Below are 21,295 nucleotides of genomic sequence, written 5' to 3' on the forward strand. Positions count from 1 at the left end.
TTTCTGATAGTCATTAATTAAGCGTCTAGCACGCACCTTTAAGAAATACTAGATAAAACTTCATTTTCACGGTCAATTTCTAATTGCATTGACTCAAATTTAGCGTATTGTGAAGTTCTTCATCAAATGTAAATTCCAGATTATCAAATTTACTGTTAATTTTGACAATTTCTTTAGTATAGTCAATAATTATTTTTTCTTTATCCAACCAGTCGATCCCCAAGATCATTTCGGCTTTCAAATCTCGAAGTACCAGGAAATCGTGTTCAAATTTTCGTCCTTTCATTTTGAATTTGTCAATATCTGTGTTTTAATTGCCTTCTGGTTTTACCAGTAGCCCCTATAACTTTGACGCCATTTATGGACCTCATTACTAATCCAGGTTTGTCTGAAATGAACTCAAAAAATGACTGCGATATGACACTGATTTGCAACCCAGTAACTAAAAGATGTCCAGCGTAATGTTGTAAATTTCGACAGGAATGAAGCTTTGTTTAATTGTTCTACTGTCAGACTTATTTTGTTCCTCCCATAACAAATATTGGTCAACCATAATATCATTCCAAGACATGTTGTTCACTGTAGGCCACATATGTCTGGGAGTTCTCTCGGTTTTCGGATTTCATAGTCTTTTATAGCTTGAATTCGTTCTTGGCTAGGTATTACTTCATCTGGTGGTCCTTTCTTTCTTTCTTTCTTCGTTCTGTGCTTACCTCTGGTTCTTGTTTTGAAATTACTTCTTCTGGTGGTGCAAAACAGAATTTCTTCACACATTCCTCGATTTATGTTACTTCAATATATCCTTCATCTGAAATATCTTCTTTTGTAGCTGACTATTCTGGGTCACTGTTCGTTTCTATCACATACTATTTTCTTAAACAGATGTCGATTTCTTCATCTAATCTTTGGTCAGGTCTTAAATAGTAAGGGTCACGGGTTTTTGTAACGTTAGTAGTGACTATACTGCCACCAAGTTCTTCGTCTGAGCTGTGATTTTCGTCGACTCCAGTGACGTCTGCCTCTACTTCGTATTTTGTGGGGTCATCGTGACTTCAGTAATTCGCAAACAATCTTCTGTATCTACTTCTTCCGGCTTACTGACAACAGTTTGGCCTGCACGCAATTCGTTAGTCAGGAATGCTTTGTCAGCAACGGTGAGGACTTCATCTCCTTCCGTTCTCCTCATTGCAACCGTATTTCTCTCCTTACTATTAATCCCAGTATTATTGGCAACACGCGTACTTTGCGCTGCGCTAAATACTTGCATTTCCTCCATCCAATTCTCGACGTCCCTTTTTCTCCTCTCTCGACTTCCTAACCTATTGGCCGCACAATTCCTTTTGAAATCCTCCCACTCACACTACTTTAGCTCTTGGTACTGATCTACGATCTGTTGACACCAACTTGCAATTCCTGACAACTCATTTTCACAAATGTTATCTTTTAAAATGTTGTCAGCGCTTTCTTTCTCGCCTACAAATAAGTTCACGTTTTCTGCAACTACTGAGTCGTTATCTGCCGCAGTGAGTTCATGGCATTCTATTGTGACGCCCGCATTTTGTCGTGCTGCCGAACTACAACTTCCATATGGACAGCTGATTCATATGATTTATTCGCTCCTGGCGGGCTCACTGTACCGCCGCTAGTGTAAGTTTCATCGCCTGACTTCCGTGACTCGAGTGCACTGTCACTTTGCTTGCAGCGACCTGCGGTACTTCGCACTCGATCTGTAGCGTGTTTGATTCATTACGTCTATGCCAGTATTGGGTCTTACGTTTGGGCCGTGAAAATCTGTCGTCCTTAGTTTGACCCGCAACATAAGAGGCCCTCAGTTTTCCGCGTTGTTGCTGTAGTGGTGAAGGTGCAAACCCTCTTCCGCGAGCGGCTCAAGTACCTCTACGACTGCTTCTACTTCGTTGAACAATATTAGCGCGTTTAACAACATTAACGCGATACCTACCGCCGTCAGTTTGTTCATTGTCATTGTGAGCACCCCAGGTGCTATTATTCTGGCGATAATCGTGATTAATTCATGCAGAAACGCAAGAAAGCTTTTATGATTGCTTCCTGCGTACCTCTTCGAATTCTCTGGCAGCTTTTTGCATAGGTCCCAAATAATCTCGGATTCTGATCGTCTACTTCGTAAGTGCGTCAGTTTTCGGTACCTGGAGTCACTGACATCTTTCGTGTAGTTTCTGCTCCTAGTGTCACACAACCTGGTTATTATGAATTCTCGCCATAAACAATCTCGTTTCTGTGCTGACTAGTATTTGTCGGTAAACTTTTGTTTCAATTCGTTACACGTCATCTGATCATGGTTTAAATTCAATCCCCATCGTTTAGTATCACCTGCTAATGCACTGATAACTACGTTTATCTTTTCCTGATATGTCAAATATTCAATAAAAATTGTTCCGTAGTTTTTCAGAAAATCTGGTGAGTGCTAGTCAGTATGTCTTTTGGCAGGATCAAAATGTTCCTCACCCTCTAATAGTTTGTTATGAGGTATCCTATCATTGACACAACTGGGCTTGTCTCTTATTTTCTTTTCAAGGTCACAGATTTTGCCTTGAATCGGTGAAGTGTTTTGATCACACTTCTATTAGCAAATATTTACCTGTTTCCTAATTTCTTTCTCAGACTCAAGGACTGTATTTTTTAAATGTGAGACTTCATTTCTACATTTGTCAACAATTTCGATTTTCATGTCGAAGACCTTTTCGTCCACTTTAGTTTCTACTAAGGGTTCTACCGTTTCTAGGATCTGTATGATTTCTAAATCGAACCTTTCACTGACATCGGGGATCTCCACCTGTATAGTGGTCGCATTGGTATTTATGTTATTTATTTAAAGTTTCGTGTTTGTAATTGCAGTACTTAGAACAACTACTTTCTCATCTAGTTTTTCGATCTGTTTACTGATCTTTAGGCTCTGTGTTTACGTTTTATTGTTGAGGCTACTAATACCACTTGCCTCGGCTGGTCCCGGTGGAGGTTCGAGTCCTCCCTCTGGCATGGGTGTGTGTATTTGTCCTTAGGGTAATTTAGGTTAAGTAGTGTGTAAGCTTAGGGACTGATGACCTTAGCAGTTAAGTCCCTTACGATTTAATACACATTTGAACATTTTCAACCACTTGCCTGTGTGTTCAGTTGACTATCAAGACCACTAACATGTGCCTTAATTTGAATGTAAATTCTGCTACTTTGTGCTTTAATTCGTGCAGATAAAATTTGTAACAAATCACCCGTGCTCGAAGGTTTTCCACTGTCTTGCTCTATCGTATCTTTGTAGTCTGATTCTACCTCGTGTAACTCGATCGGTTCTTTCTGTGTTTGTGGTAAACTGAAAATATCAATCGATTCATTCGCATAACCACTGCTTCCACGTAATCTCTCTTTGTGATGGGCTCATCATTTGAATCTGATCATTTACGTAAGTATGGTATGCTACGTAATCCAGTTGCCATTCCACGATGCTTCCTGTGTACTTACCTTGGTATCTGCCATCGGGCTCCATAATGTTCCTCGGTACGCCCTGTACTGTCTCGTTCTGTTTGCTTTGGTCTACTAACACTTTTGTATCCATTTAGTACTGAATATGACTTACATTTTACTTTCTCAACTCCCGTAACATTTCCTGTTAATTGTTTAATTGAATTTACTGTAAGTTGCTGCCGCTCGATATACAGTGCTCGTAACACACTTATTTCATGCCTAATACATATGCGACGGTGTGTATTTCACTGGGTAACAAGTTAAAATGTGTCCTGTCACGCGGCACCTGTGTGATGCTACCGGCTACTAATGAATTAGTAATACATCTAATACACTGATATTGTTACCCCCGTGAAATGATAATTAATGGAAAGGTATCGGACTATTTTTGTTTCTCTAAAGATTTCTACAGGAAGTAGCTGAACAACTGTAGCTGAACAAACGGGAATCGAACCATGGTTCTATTAGTAATCGAGTAAACTGTAATTGGGTAAAAGGAAATGTTCGCCAACCTAATTAAGCAAGTCGTAGCATGGTTCATGAAGTTGTACTTCTTGAATACTATTATTGTATTATGAAATTTAAATCTGGCTCAACTATTAACTTGGGGACGGGAAACTAGTCTCGCATTAGATTCTGAGCTAGTTTGAACATTTTACTCACAGCACGATTTTAGAAACATTGTTACCTGTATAACACACAGAATAAAAAACAATGTTATATCAATAAGAAGGATCTTTAAACCGAATACTTGTGACCTTGTCCTAGTAACTGTGATGAAACTTTAACTACCTTCTTGCGAAAATTAAGTGGATTATTTGAAAAATCATGCTCACTAAAGAATTATGTACGTTACGACTCCACAAAGTTTATTAACTTCTGTTAAGGATGGTAATTGGGTTTTAGTTCATTAAAATACAAGACTCAGAATTGTTGTAGCACTTGACGTAGGACCCTATGTAGATAAACGACTAAGGATAAAAAACGATAGCTCAACGCAAAGTTTACAGACAACAAATTTATTATTGAAAAAGAAACCACATAACTGATCCATGCAGTTGTAGAGTACATGACGGATAATTTGATAGTAAGGTAGTAATAGCGGCCATCTCTTGTGCTATTTAAAAAAGGCGGCAAAAGTATCCATGGCTATTCCTGCGTAACAAGCTCTGAAAATTCTCTTCTTAGCGTCGGATTTCCTATTCTCGTCTAGCCAGTTACATTGCGGTAGTACTTACCACCAAATTTCACATGACTTCAAATCTACTTTCCGTATGAATGAACCTGCATTAGAAGTAAAGTTTTAACATTTTCATTCTGTTAAGGTATACTATTTTTGAAATTACATGCATAGAGTAACTACAGTTACATAAATTATCAGAAATAATGAATAATGCATTAACATGGACATTACATCAAAGAACGTGGCTATACAGAAGTTACTTTAAGTAAAAACAGGTAAAGAAGTTAGATAAGGCCATTATAGGTAATATCGATAACAGTATTACAAGTGGAATTATCAATGTGAACACATGTATTTTATACCTTACTGTCTGTGTGGAAGTATATTTTTATTTTATATGGTATGAAAAGATTTGAAGGTTAATATGAGACTGCCAGTACATCTGCTTCGCTGTTGGGGATGTTGAGCATGCGATTTACAGCCGACTTAAAGAATGTGGTTTTATGTAGGTTCGGTGGCATGAGTCACTGTTAATGGCAACATCAGTGGTAGTTCGTTTTCTGTATAACTGAAAGGTATGGTCCCAGCTAGAAAGTCAATTCCTTCAATTGTCTGACGTTAAACTGTGTGTCTGATATTTGGTGCATTTTATCATTTCAACTATTGGGTTATTTAGGTCTTCTCTTGGACTTCATCAGTTGTAATATATCATTTCCATACCGTGTGTCTGTATGTAAGAAATGTGTAGCGAGAGTGGAAATCAAAGACATTACTCAGTGACTGTGCTCACGATAGGGGACAATGGTTAAGTATTATCTCTGATAATTAATTAAGACTAAGAAAATTAGATTTGTTTTTGTTCTGGGCTTGTACATGGTAGAAAACAAAATGTTGGATCGGCTATTAATTAAAGAAAATGTATGTTCATCATCATTGAATTGGTACGAAAGTATTATCCCCGTGAAAGGAAAGGAAATGGTTTTAGCCGAAAAAACATTTATTAGGTGAGACTCAACTAAAAATCATGATTTCTATTCCCTTTTAATGCCTATGGGAAAAATTCAGATTTTACGTAAGGGCGGCGTGACGTTGAGAAGAATTCCACGAACCTGGAACCATTGTGAAGGTGTAATATCTCTTTATATTCTACTAATTATCCCTGCACAGTTCCATGAGTGAATTACGTTTCCTACTTGACCATATATATACTCGCAGAATCGATGCGCAAAGTAGGACAGTACTATTACTATTGCATGAGCGCATAATTACTCATTGTAATATTCTCTCTGGTGTGTTGAGGGGACTTGAAGGATCTTCTCCGTGCCGGATAGCCACATTGAATAATTGTAATTTTGCTATCGAGATTACTGGAAGAAAGAGATCGAAAATATATTGTATGCTACTCAAGAAAATATATACTGAGCATTTACATCAAAGATGTGTAAGGAATTTCATTATACAGGGTGTTACAAAAAGGTACGGCCAAACTTCAGGAAACATTCCTCATTTTATTACTTCTCTTCAAATCACATTAATCATGGAATGGAAACACACAGCAACAGAATGTACCAGCGTTACTTCAAACACTTTGTTACAGGAAATGTTCAACATGTCCTCCGTTAGCGAGGATACATGCATCCACCCTCCGTCGCATGGAATCCCTGATGCGCTGATGCAGCCCTGGAGAATGGCGTACTGTATCACAGCCGTCCACAATACGAGCACGAAGAGTCTCTACATTTGATACCGGGGTTGCGTAGAGAAGAGCTTTCAAATGCCCCCAGAAATGAAAGTCAAGAGGGTTGAGGTCAGGAGAGCGTGGAGGCCATGGAATTAGTCCGCCTCTACCAATCTATCGGTCACCGAATCTGTTGTTGAGAAGCGTACGAACACTTCGACTGAAATGTGCAGGAGCTCCATCGTGCATGAACCACATGTTGTGTCGTACTTGTAAAGGCACATGTTACAGCAGCACAGGTAGAGTATCCCGTACGAAATCATGGTGGTGAATCGAGGAAGTACAGTACATACTGACGAAACGAAAATGAGGTCTAACATGGAAATTAAGCGTTTCCGGACACATGTCCACATAACATCTTTTCTTTATTTGTGTGTGAGGAATGTTTCCTGAAAGTTTGGCCTTACCTTTTTGTAACACCCTGTATATGTATTCTCTAATTGGAAATTGGCACGGAGGTGTCGATTCGCTGGTAATCAGAAGGGAACTTCCGATGAATTGGAAACGAACGTGCAATTGTTAGATCCAAGAGCTCCATTATTTCATCGGATAATTACACTCTATCAAAGCAAACTTTCCGCTTGATCTGAGGTTTCCCGACTGAAAACGCAACACAACAAAACCAAGACATTTTATTTACACAGAATTGAAGATCGCTTTGAATCATCGAGACTGCGGACGAGGAGACTCATCGTCCGATTCTGATTAAACAAGCAAAGCTTAATTATAACTTTCTTGAGCGACTGTGATGACTGTGATATGGCTGCTTATGAATGAGATCATTAATAAAATACTAATAACTAACCTTCCTCCTCACCAGCAACGAGTATAAACACAATATTAATTAAAATATAAAGGGGACAACATCGGTCAAAAATAAATAAATAAATAAATAAAAAATAAAAATCGCACTGAACCAGGAAATATACGTCAAGACGAAATTAGTCTGCGTCTGGAATCTGATCAGCAGTGATATGAAAATTGCTTGGCGGCGATTTTTAAGAGTGGCGAGCTGCAATTGACAGACGTGTAGCCGCTCTCAGACAGCAAGCTACAAATATCCGTGATATGTCACGTGATACTCACTCGCTTGCAGATAACAGGCGTATAACAACAAAAGCAAGCCCGCATCCTGGACTATAATATTTTATACCGGATGTCCACGCACAGCCAGCAGTATCGCCCTATTCCACTGCAGTGCGTGATACTATGAGGGATTATGTGAAATTACGCATGGAAGAGGAGTCGATCATAGATAGTTTCCAGCTTTTAAATGGGAAAAGAAAACTCTTCACACGATTGTCTTCGTAAATGCGTTTAAAGGCACTCTGTTATAAATACGGACAGAATCCAAGAATTATAACGTGTAGGCTCTCACGGCCGGTGTCTTCATTAGTTAAAACATCCGGGCTGAGAGGACTTGGTCGATCTGTAAAACTTCCTCTTCTTGACGTTTCGTTGGCAACTGCGGGCAGCATCTTCCGAGGCGAGTCAAGGACTGGCTGCAGGCCTTGGAGGTCCCGTTTATATAGAGCGCATGGGGGGCACCACCATACGTCACGCCATTATTCTCGATTGAGGTCAATCGATTGTCACATCGTTGGTGCAAAGTCGACCGCCATATATTGTCTAACTTTATACCTTCCACTTTTCCATTAAAATTATTGTGGTGTTTCTGAATCTCTATAGCTTCGCTATACATACATACATAATAATGCGATGTCCTCGCTAGCACGCTTGTCTCACTAAATTTTATTTCGTGATCGTTGTCTTTAAATACATGTTCCACTACAGTCGATTTGTCGGTGTGTCCTAGTCGACAGTTTCTTTTGTGTTCGGTTAATCGGCTATTGACACTGCTTTTCGTTTTTCCAGTATAAACCTCCGCACAGCTACGCGGAATTTTATGCACCCCAGGAGATGCTAAGGGGTGTCGTGCGTCTTTCACCGATCTTAAACACTCATAACATACCGACAAATCAGCTGTAGCGGAACATGTTTTTAAAGACAGTGATCAGAAATATAATTTAGTGAGTCGAGCGCATTATTATGCACGTATGTACAGGGAAGCCATAGAGATTCAGAAACACCACAATAATTTTAATGGAAAAGAGTGAGGCTTAATGTTAGAGAAAATATGGCGGCCGACTTTGCACCAACGATCTGACAGTCGATTACCTTCAATTGAGAACAATGATGTTAGTCAGAGATAGACTTCTATGCACTCTGTATTAACGGGACCTCCACGACCTGCAGCCAGTATTTGACTCACCTCGGAAAATGTTGCCTGCAGTTGGCAACGAAACGTCAGGGAGAGAAGAAGTTCTACAGGTCGAACACGGCCTTACTGTCCGCAAGCTGTAATCAAGAATCCAAGAAAATAGCATATGTCAGTGAACATGTTTTACTTGAAGGAGCTTTCTAAGCAGTGGATAGAACCGAATCGTGTGACACTGGTTCACATTTCGAAAGCGCATTCATAGCGAAATACTGGTCAGCTGCCGTACAAGAGAGACTGCACAAGCTGTTTTATAATCCCGAACCATATATTCGGGGACTAGATACACTGCGAAGGTGTTTTGAGAACGACCACAACAAGACAACTTATTTAACTGAACCTATATCCTCAAAAGATCTTGCGCGGACTTTAAAAATGGAACTGCCACTAGACGTACAAGAAAAGTTATTGCATGTAAGTGACATCAACTTTGAGGATTTCTTAAGTTCAGTCTATACTGTGGATATGTGGACAGAGGAAACAAAAGGCATGTGTACCAGTGGTTTTTGGAAATCGTGCTAAAACATTTCCCTAACAAATGTACATGGCAACAGCTGGGAAACGTATTTATAATTTGTAAGTTTGTCAAAAACATTCAAAGATAAGGCAGCTCGCATCTCGTGGTCGTGCGGTAGCGTTCTCGCTTCCCACGCCTGGGTTCCCGGGTTCGATTCCCGGCGGGGTCAGGGATTTTCTCTGCCTCGTGATGGCTGGGTGCTGTGTGCTGTCCTTAGTTTAGTTATGTTTAAGTAGTTCTAAGTTCTAGGGGACTGATCACCATAGATGTTAAGTCCCATAGTGCTCAGAGCCAGCCAGATAAGGCACTTCCGATTCCATCCCAAGGTGATTTTTTTACAAGAAACGGGCACAAAGGAAATATTTTGCATTGAAGAGCAAACACAACATAAAACATTTATATTTGTATATAGTTCTCCTGGAGAAATCGTGAAACTGAAGAAATGAAATAACATGAAAGATGTACATCGGCCTCGCTGATGTTCGGAAAAAAAGAATACTTTCATGGGTACTCTCATCTGATTTCACGTGACACTATTTCTTGGTCAAAAAGGCTTGGCCTTCGTCTGACGTTCAGCTCAGATAATTAGAGATCCAAATAATGAAAATTGCCTCGGAATATCAGAGCACTTGAGCCACTATGACCCATTTCTTGCGAAATACGTTGGCAAATTCAGAGATCGAGAAGATCTGGAAAGCATTTAGAAGCTCATTATCTGTCAAGTGATACTCAGAATGGATCTACTTGTAGATGTGCCCACTACGTCAGGGGTGACATTTTGGAACCGAGAGAAAAGAGAAGTATTATTCAATTAATCATTCAATTACTGTTGATGCAACTCCCCACTCAAATCATACTGAACGAACAATATTCATCCTAATTTGTATTTACTTCAAGAAGAAAACTGATAAATAGGAATAAATGAAAGGTGTTTGCAATTCGTATTTACAATCAGATTGTACACTTAATTCGATCAACACTTGTGAAACACTCATTTCCAATCAGTGAATGCCGCGGACGAGTTTACGGTAATCGAAGTAGTATTAGACAGTTTTTTAAAGGAGCTCAGAAACATTTTCTTCAATGAAATCCACTCGTAAAATTTTCTCTGTATGTTTGTTATAGCGTTATGTGGAGTGCATGCACCGGAGGTTTGTCATGAAGCAGATGCTTTTTTCGGATTGATTCAGCTTCTTTACAATCTGTTTAGTAGCAGTCCGTCTGTTCTGAAGTAGTGTTGGAAGTTCTTTATATTCCCTGTCTGGTATCTGTTGGAGTGATTGGGTTTACGCTGCTCGCTTGGATAAGATTGCGGTTGCTACTGAGATTCTCAGTAAGCTAAATTTGTCAGCTGAAATATCTTCTGTGGTACAAGGCGTTTTGGATTATGTGATGTCTTTCAAGCGTTTAATCACGACATCAGTTTAGCTACAGTTGCTGGTATCAGTTGACTACAGAACCATATTACTATAAACGCGAAGCACTGCCATGACTGTTGAGGTAACACACTTTGAGAGTTTCATAAAAGACTTAAAGTATCTTCGCGAAATTTGGGTGGCTGTTCTCCCTGATCCAAAGTTGTTTCTTGTGCAGTTAATGTCGATCCTGAATTCCATGAGGTGCGCACTAAGAAGAGGAAATCATTCCATATCTAAGTCAGGAATGAAGTGGCAGATGTGAATTCAGAAGATATATTCAAGATAAATTTATTTTATGCCGTTATTGGCAATCTAGTGTCTAACTTGAAAACCCTATTAGAAACTAAGATGAAGCATTTAGGTTTTATGGAAATACTTAAAGATGGCTGACGATCAGGTCACTGAGCCATGCAAGTTATTTATCAACCAGTAGCATTATGAAGTCACAAATATCTGAAAACAATTGATACTTCAGACTCTTAATACATTACTTTGGAATCATTAGAACTCTTTAATAAGATGCACGAGCTTCAAACTTTAACCTTATTTTTAACGTTGCATATTTTGTATAATTAGGGAAAGCAACTAAACTCTGATGCTATGATTCAAAAGTTTACGAACGAAAGGCTCACAAAGCGCTATTGACAGTGTTATAGGCATGTAGGTTATCATATGCTCCCCGTTGCACAACTCATGCGGACTTATATGCGAGTGCGCTGACGTCTGTTTACATAAATGTGTGGATATGTCATGGAACACTCCTGTCTCAGCGTTACTGGCACCAGACCTCTCGCCAGTGTAAAGTACAGTATAATTCTTAGGCTTTTGTTTTAAGAAGAGGTGAAAGTAAAAATTAAATACAGCGTTCATACATTTCACAGTAATTCGTTATTGAATAACACCTGAAGCTGAACTTTGTATGTCATAATAGTTTTCTGCCTTGCAAGTGCCAGTGTTTCCTTTCTTAGGTAGAATATTTTTGTCTTTCAGAATGAGATTTTCACTCTACAGCGGAGTGTGCGCTGATATGAAACTTCCTGGCAGATTAAAACTGTGTGCCCGACCGAGACTCGAACTCGGGACCTTTGCCTTTCGCGGGCAAGTGCTCGACCATCTGAGCTACCGAAGCACGACTCACGCCCGGTACCCACAGCTCCGCTATATCCTTTCTTTCAGGAGTGCTACTTCTGCAAGGTTCGCAGGAGAGCTTCTGTAAAGTTTGGAAGGTAGGAGACGAAATACTGGCAGAAGTAAAGCTGTGAGTACCGGGCGTGAGTCGTGCTTCGGTAGCTCAGATGGTGGAGCACTTGCCCGCGAAAGGCAAAGATCCCGAGTTCGAGTCTCGGTCGGGCACACAGTTTTAATCTCCCAGGAAGTTTCATTTTTGTCTTTCTTTACCACTGCCACTATCACCACCATACCTTGACAGCACAAAAATGCTGGTGGGCAGATGGGGATTGTGAAGGGGGGAGAGTCCAACTTATCTTTTCCCCTATACCCACGTGCTTAAAATTGCGGTCCAAAATGCGCCTTCCCATATATCCAAGCGTTAAATTTCACTGGTCTGCGAGGGTCCAGACCCCATAAACTTATGTATGGTGTCCACCCATCTCTCTTTTCGATTTGCGTTGTCTCCTATCTCTTTTCCTCCCACTCCTTCTAACTCCATGTATCTCTCTTTATCTCTTATTGCTACTGTCTCTCACTGACCATCAACGGCTGCCAGTGCTACTGTCTTCATCCAACTCTCTTTCTCTTTCACTGACACTTTCTCTCTACACCACCATCTCTGTCTTCTCCCTCACTCCCTCCCACCGGCGTTATCTTCTCTCTCTTCCACCGTCACTGTCTATCTGCTGTTCGCTTTCAGCACAAAATATGCCAAAATGTTTGCATACCGAAATTTTTGGTGAATAAGGTGGAATGAGGATTCAGACAGTTTATTTCCCAATTATCTGTCAGACTCTCTTCAAGGGGGATACATTTGCCATTTTGTGCTCCAGCGGGAGCATTTTACCGCTACTTCTCCTCTTCTACCTGCAACGGCAGCGTATGCAGCTTATATAAAACGAATTCTATAGATCATTAAAGTTTTGACAGACATTCTTTAAATTAACAACAGAACTGGGTTGCTATGTTTGGAGACGGGGCCTAATCATGTACAGTACCTTGTCCTGAGCCCAGTCCTAGCTGTCAGCGGCCCTGCTGGAGGCAATATGGTCTCTCACTAATAGCACAGGAATGCGACGGTAATCAGTTAATCTTAATAGCTCATACACTTCAGGAAAATTTCTTCTTGATGTAGGTACTAGGAGTTTACGTCAGAAGTTGACAGGCTTAAATGGATACTGTAAAAATATACGTAAGCGGGAAAATGAAACTGCGTAACCATGCAGCACTGAGGAAACTGTACATTTCACTTCGCATGAGCATCCGTTACTACTTATTTACTTACTTTTGGAACTATAACATACCACTTACAGTAACGAAAAACAAATTGCTTTGAGCATAACGGTAAAATACGCAGCGCCTGCTGCAGTGTGACGCCACTGAAATCCCACGCCCATTGCTATCTACAGTCGATTCCTACTATCGAGCGGTAACTGCACTGCAAAAAATACCTTCAGTAAAGGAATTATTGGTTTTTATCGTTTTAAAACAGGAAATATGTCAGAAAAAAGTTGTTCAACATTGAATCCAGAAATAATAAAGCAAATTAGTAACAAAGAAAAATGGTACAAAGTCCACAGGACCCATATCGTAATTGTACATCACATATAATCAAAAAGAAAATGTCATGCTCACACACCACGTTTCAATGCGATACAAATGGTGGAAGACGAGAGGAAAATTTTGGAAATCGTTTTCGCTGTCGTGGTCATACGCCGTCATGGGCGTCCGCAGAAATTTTTGCAAGAAAGTGTAAGATTCTATAATTGCTACTTTTTATGTAAGTGGTATCAATTTTGACAAGAATTACACAAGAATTGCATTATTAATGTTTTGAAGTGGAATACTTTACCACTAAAACTGAATGCGTATTTCATTAGCAAATACTAACAACATTTCTCTATATTATTAATACGAATATGAAAACTACAACTTAGATTCAGCGCTCTGAAATTACATCATTCCTATGATTTAAGCCAGGGCATTCGAGTTATTCACAGGAAATATTAATTGTTATCAAAGCTGAGAAACCGAAATAAACTCAAAAGGAACACAACATACTCTATCGTGATAATGATAATTCTGCAACTCAGTAGGATTGCAAACAATCATTACTAAAACTGAAAGAGAATTTTGTGATAAGTATAAAATCTGTACCATCAGGTTCTAGGAATGTGCTTCCTCTTGCCTTCCTTTGTAGACACTTATGTACATTATGCCTGAGTCGGGTTTTCTTGCTCGAACAAATATCAGTTTTACATGCACTATTTGCCTTGCGTGAATAGGTAGCTCCGATTTTTTCTTTGATGATTTAAGCACTTTTGTAACCTTTTTATTAAAGAGGTAGTAAGATTTCGTTGCAGACGCCAGTGAACAGGTGGAGGAGAAGATTGTACTAGAGGACATGTTTAAAAATTTTATCCTCTTCAGTTAATGTGTTCGAAACTGTTTGATTATTCTCCCTAATTACGTGTGTTGTAGAAAACTTGCGAACTGATAACAGTTACAAGAGTATTGTAAACCAGTGTTATGCAAATGACTGAAAAAATTCATTATGACTGGAGACGCATACCTGTTCCCGCACACGGCAAGCTAATATTTTGACACCAGTTATTGATGGTGGATGACAGCATCTGGGTATGCTAGTAAACAAACTAGCCAGTTTACAAACTAGCCAGCTATGCCGAATGTAGGTTTTCTCCCAGTCAATACGATTTTTCTAACTTTGCAAATGTATCCTGTCGTATCTTGGTCTACCTAATAAAGAAAGAAGTATCATCATTTAAATACAGGAATAACTTCTTGTTTAGTCTATTGCTACTAGTTTTCTTTCACTCCATATAAAACAGCTCCGACAACTCTGATCAACATTATAAAAGCAAGTGCCAGACTGCCAACTCAATCCGGACTCAAGAAGACAGAGCGTTTCTATGGCACGTTTACCAGTTACGGAAGCAGACAAACCATCGCTTTCAGAACCGATGTTGGAACGTTCGTATGGCCAGTGTGAAGTGTTATTAGGTGATCGGTTTACAGAAAACGAATTTCGGAGACCAGAGAAACGCAGTGTTAGTTTGTGACTCACGCAATATGCACTAAATTTTTTTTTACAAATACCAAGTCAATGTACCAGAGAAATCGCTAAATGGTGAGAGAAATGAGTGAGACAGAATTGAAGGTAGCAAGGATTAAGTACAGGGAGTGAAAGATAACCTGCTTCTGTGTAGAAATCAGTCAAAGGTTACAAGAAGGAAATGAAAAACAGGGCATAATTGAGAAGAGAATGAGACAGGGTTAAAGCCAATCATTCTATGTCAGCAGTCTGTACACTAAGCAAGCTATAAACAACCATGGATAATTTTGGAAACAGTACTAAAGATTAAGAGTAAGATAAAAGACGTAGATGTCTGACGATATCATTGTAATTGTCAGAGACGGCAATGGACATGCTAGAGCAAATTGAAGGAATAGATGTTGTTCTGACAGGAGGTCATAAGACCAATATCGACAAAAGTAAAAAAAGAGTAATGGAATGTGGTCGAATTAAATCAACAGAAGCTGTGGGAATTGCTTTACGAAATGAGATACTAAAAGTAATCGATGAATTTTGCTGTTTGAGCAGCAGAATAAGTGACGATGGCCGAAGTGGAGATGATATAGCTAGCAGACTGGTAATAGCAAGGAAAGTGCTTCGGAAAACGAGAAATTTGTTAAGTCGGAATATAAAATTAAGTTTTAGGAAGTCTTTTCAGAAGGCATTTGCCTGATGTGTAGTCTTGCACAAAAGTGAAATGCAGACGATAAACCTTTCAGTCAGTAATGGAACTGAAGCCTGTGAATCTCGCACAGAAGAATGCTGAAGATTAGATATCTAATGAAGAGGTGCTGAACTGAATGAGAGAGAAAAGAAAATCAGGGGCAACAAGACGTCGTCAATTTGGTAATGGGGGGGGGGGGGGGGGAAGTATGAGGGAAAATATTGTAGATGGAGATGAAGGCTTCAATGCAGTTAACAGGTTCAAATACTAGTAAATTGTAGCTGTCATGCAGACATGAAGAAGTTTGCACAAAATTGGCTAACGTGGAAAGTTGCATCAAAATAATTCACAAACGGAAAGCCGCAGCAAAAGAAAATGACAATCACGTGAGGAAAGGCACAGCTTCGGAACTCGTTATGATCATGCTGGCTTACTTACTACACCACCTTTGTGCAGTGCAGATAATACATTTTACCCATACCACGAACAGCAATACAGAGCAGAGAGCTGTGTTCACACCGCAAACCGATGACCGAGAAATCTGAACGCTTCCTTCTCCCGACTGGGGCTTGTGGTTTTTATTTGTTTGTTTATTAGTTTTGCATCATCATTCTGACTAGTTTGATGAGACCCACCACGAATTGCTATCCTATGTCAATCTCTTTTCAATATTTGTTAGGTATATTCCTATCTCGGCCCGTAGCTTTTGGCTTCTACAGTTTCATCTAGCACCATGGCCGTTTTTCCCTGAGGTCACTCGTCCTATCAACCTGTACATTTTTGTTGTTAATGTTTCTCTATCCAACCAGTCGTGCGAAACCTCTTCATTAAATTTTTGTCTTTTAATTTCACCGAATTTTCAAGTCTTCTAGAGCACCACATCTAAAGCGCTTCTACTCTTTTCCTTTCCATTTTTCCCACAGTCTGTGATTCGCTTCCATTCAGTGCTGTGCTCTCAGTAATTTCTACTCAAATTAAGGCGGATGTTTGATGCAAGTAGTCTGCTTTTGGCAGGAATACTTTCTTTTCCTATGTTAGTCTGCTTTTTATGTCCTCACTTTGACCGTGATGTATTCTTTCGCCTGCAAGGTAGTAGAATTCCTCCGCTTCCTCTATGTCGTGGTCCTCAATTTTGATACTAAGTTTCGCACTAATCTAATTTCTGCTATTCCTCTTTACTTTCGTCTTTCTTCGGTTTATCATCAGACAGCATTGTACAGTCCATTCATTGTGTTCTATAATTCTTCCTCCTTTTTACTGAGAATGGCTATGTCATAAGCGAATCTTGTCAAACCTGAGCGTTCCTTTTATTTGTGCCTCAGGTTCTCTGATGTAGAGACTGGTCTTTAAAAATCAGTGTTTAAGAACAAGTTATTTAGAAACTAGGTAACATCCTATTTTTATCATGCTCTATCGGTGGAATGGAATGCAGTGAAAGTAACACTGTTATATGTCTGCTCTGTACTCTCTGTTAAAGGAGCCTACCAGTCTGATGCCTCCCTAAATCTCGGCAATTCTGTAGTGTTCTTCGTATGTAATGCTCCATGTAATATCACTCTATTAGCCAGGTTCGTAACTGCCCACGTAACACGTCATAATTGTGTTCTCAGTTGTTATAAATGATTCGTTTACACGAGGATTACGCAGAGCCAGTGCGCGTTGGCACTGATGATATTCTCGCGTCTGCATCTTCTCCTGGCATTACCTGCTGCGTGTGCTGGGATTTACCTGATTTCCCGAGAGACCTATAAGAACCTCCCGGGGTGCCACAAGTACGCCTCAGAAATAAATCTGCCACAGGGTGCAGAATTCCCGAGAGACGGCACCTGGGCAGAATGTTAATCGAAATGCTCCTCTAGCAAAAGCAGTATAACGTGAGGCGTCTCTCTCCCTGTCTCTTTGTCTCTCTCTTCGCGAAATAACACGCTCCCATCGTGAAACGTGCTGCTTCCGTTTACATAACTGAAGCATTCTGCTGGATACACTGTTCATGCCACTGCTCAGTTACCACGGCATGCTCTTAGCTGTCATATGAGTCTCCACTGGGTTAATGAATTCTCGCCAAGATACGTTCGTGGCGTTCAGATAGTAACAGGTACTCACTTTGCGGTCCATCACAAAACACTGAAACAGAGCTGATTTGGTATTCAGTTACGACACGGTATAAGTATTGCAGTGCACTGCATTGGAAATAGTGTCTGTTGAGAAATAATGTAGATCTATACATCCAACACACCCGTCTTTCATTTCCACCTTCTCCTTATCTGTTTACTTAGTGACCTCTGTGCAGTGGTAACAACAGCTATAGTAAAAGCAAAACTGTTTGTGCAGAATTTTGTCAACATATTTCTCATAGACTTTTATCGTCCCATTTATCAGAACATGGTATACTTTTCATCATTTTGATCTGGTGGAAAATAGTTATACCGTTGAATATGCTCTATTTCTTATCACAAAAAAAATGGCTCTGAGCACTATGGGACTGAACATCTGTGGTCATCAGTCCCCTAGAACTTAGAACTACTTAAACCTAACTAACCTAAGGACATCACACACATCCATGCCCGAGGCAGGATTCGAACCTGCGACCGTAGCAGTCGCGCGGTTCCGGACTGAGCGCCTAGAACCGCTAGACCACCGCGGCCGGCTTTCTTATCACAACATAGCGATTATGCTACCAGCAAGTACAATGAAATCGATTTAGTAGGATGATTCCTTTCAAAGCTACCGATAAAAAGTTGAATGACTCACAAGAATATTTAAGTGTGTCCTAAACGGTTTTAACTGTGTTCCATGCTGGGAGTCGAACTAGGAACTTTGTCACAATAACATAGCTCAGGATAACAGATTCAGTTCATTACATTTTCAACCACCCGGTTATACCAGATACTAAGCTTTAGATCTGATAGCGCAGCCAAAAAGTTAAGTAAGTTTAAGAGGATAAAGTGATTAGCTATTAAAACTGTTGTCTGTAGTTTCCGGTTATTTGATACTTACGAGTTCATGAAGCCAGGAAGACACTTTCGACAATGCTGTGCTGAAAACTACTTTAGCAGTATGATATCATGTCTTCCAAGTATCCTGTAGGGTCGTATCAAAACCCCAACTTCAATCTCCACTTACCCTTATTTACGCTTCGACTTATTATCTGTTTATGTAGTGATCTAACTCGAAGAACCAACACATAGTGAACATCAGTGCATTAGTACGGTGAAATGTCACTAGAGGCGATAATTTATGTAAATGAATCAAAAAAATCATAAAAATGGCGCTCAATTTTCGCCCTTCCGTAAATCCAATTTTAGTTTGGAATAAGATGAGACAGTTAATTATTGTCAGTCTGCACATATAATGAACACTTGGAATTATAATTGTCTGAATTCTCGTTCCTCAGCTTATGATGAGGCGATATTGATTTAAGCTTTGTTTACAGAGTACTTGCTTAAAAAATGGTTCAAATGGCTCAGAGCACTATGGTACTTAACTTCTGAGGTCATCAGTCCCCTAGAACTTAGAACTACTTAAACCTAAGGACATCACACACATCCATGCCCGAGGCAGGATTCGAACCTGCGACCGTAGCGGTCACGCGGTTCCAGACTGAAGCGCCTAGAGCCGCACGGCCACACCGGCCGGCCCTTGCTTAAAAAAATCAAGACTTAGTCACATATAGACAACAAAGCTTAATTCGTAAATATCTGCTTATGGTGAGCCGGCTTCGGTGGCCGAGCGGTTCTAGGCGATTCAGTTCGGAATCACGCGGCTGCTACGGTCGCAGGTTCGAATCCTGCCTCGGGCATGGATGTGTGTGATGTCCTTAGGTTAGTTAGGTTTACTTGGTTCTAAGTCTAGGGGACTGATGACCTCAGATGTTAAGTTCCATAGTGCTTAGAGCCATTTGAACCATTTGAATCTGCTTATGGTGAACGTACACTATCTAAATCTGAAAGATCATCACAATGAAATTTGTTAAATAAAAAAATAATAAACACAGTACGTTAATTTATATAGACAGTGTCATATACAGGATGATCCATTGATCGTGACAGGGCCAAGTATCTCACGAAATAAGCGTCAAACGAAAAAACTACAAAGAACGAAACTCGTCAAGCTTGAAGGAGGAAACCAGATGGCGCTATGGTTGGCTCGCTACATGGCGCTGCCATACGTCAAACGGATATCAAATGCGTTTTTTTAAATAGGAACCCCCATTTTTTATTACATATTCGTGTAGTACGTAAAGAAATATGAACGTTTTAGTTGGACCACTTTTTTCGCCATCTAGCGGGCCAACCATAGCGCCTCTAGTTTCCCCTTCAAGAAAGACGAGTTTCGTTCTTTGTAGTTTTTTCGTTTGATGCTTATTTCGTGAGATATTTGGCCCGGTCACTATCAATGGACCACCCTGTATAGAGGACGAAAATGTCGCGTCAGAACGTCGTGGACAAACTTTTGTCCAAAACATCCTTGCGCCAGTTAAAAATTAGAATGTTACATGTTCTGGAAATATTTCCTGTTATGTAGAACAAATCCGAAGTTACAGTATATAGAGTTCGTGAACGAATACTAACGAATTATGTTTTCAGAAGGATTTACAGGTTACAGGAAAGTATAACTGAAAGAAATTCTTCCTCGTGGGTATTAAAATATTTGCCACTTTTTCTGTACTCGATGGACTGTTGGAATAGAGAGTTGCCCCAAACAGTGGAGGAGGATTCAGCCGTTCGCAGGTCAGGAAAAGGTGCCACATTGTCGCCAGGATGTGATTTGTAGATGTAGTGATAACAGGAACTGCATCGAAAGCGGTTAATGAGATCTTACTATTTACAATATTTCATTATACATTTTGATACCTAGACGGGATCCTAACAGAAGGGAGGCTGATGCCCTTCGATGACTTAGGTGGCCGGCGGTGCGATGAGCTCAAGAACAGCCAGGTCCGGAGACAGAAAAGCGCGCGTTAGCAGCGACAGGCGTTGGCGTCAATGAAGCTGCCGCCGAAATGCGTCCCTCGTGGCAGCCTACTTACTAGTGGTCGCCAAAGACCATATCCGGAAAACCATAACATCCAGCATGGCCGAAGTCCAAGCCATATGCTGACGCTGGGCGGCGATGAGTGTCCTCAGGAGCCGGTATACAGCAACATAGAGGCCTAGTGTCCCATAGTTCAGGCTCGAATATGCAACTCACCAAGTAGATTGTCGCCAGCCAAAACTAGCATCATCAGGTGACCTAGCGGTACGAAGTCGCCACGTTGTTAGCACACCGTCCTCAGCACAGCAGGCGGACACCTGCTGGCACTGCACACGAAGTTCTTGGAAGCTGACTCCATACTACATCTGGCACTGCAGTGGTATTCACCTCAAGGTTAACAGCTGAAGAAGATGCTGATGTTTGGTATCACACACACACACCGGTACGGTCGTGTACAGACACTGTCAGCGAGTATCTGAGAACACCTGAGAGTGAGGGTCTGATACTTTTGGACGGGCGGGGAGGGGGTGGGAGGGGATTTATAAGAGTCTACTCACCAGTAATTTTCCGACAGCAGAACCCGCACCAGGAACAACAGGCTGCTGCAGCGGCTGTGTTCGCCATTGGTTGGTAATGACTTCATTTGTGCTGATTTTCTTATTTAGCCAGCTCCTGCAGGAGCCTAGCTGGAGGTGTAATTTTGTTGGATTTAGGTTTCACCTTTCATATGCCCGTTAAACCCGCTGTGTAGAACAGGTGATTAG

This window comes from Schistocerca serialis, chromosome 7 (genome assembly GCF_023864345.2).
Source record: "Schistocerca serialis cubense isolate TAMUIC-IGC-003099 chromosome 7, iqSchSeri2.2, whole genome shotgun sequence".
Taxonomy (NCBI): Eukaryota; Metazoa; Arthropoda; class Insecta; order Orthoptera; family Acrididae; genus Schistocerca; species Schistocerca serialis.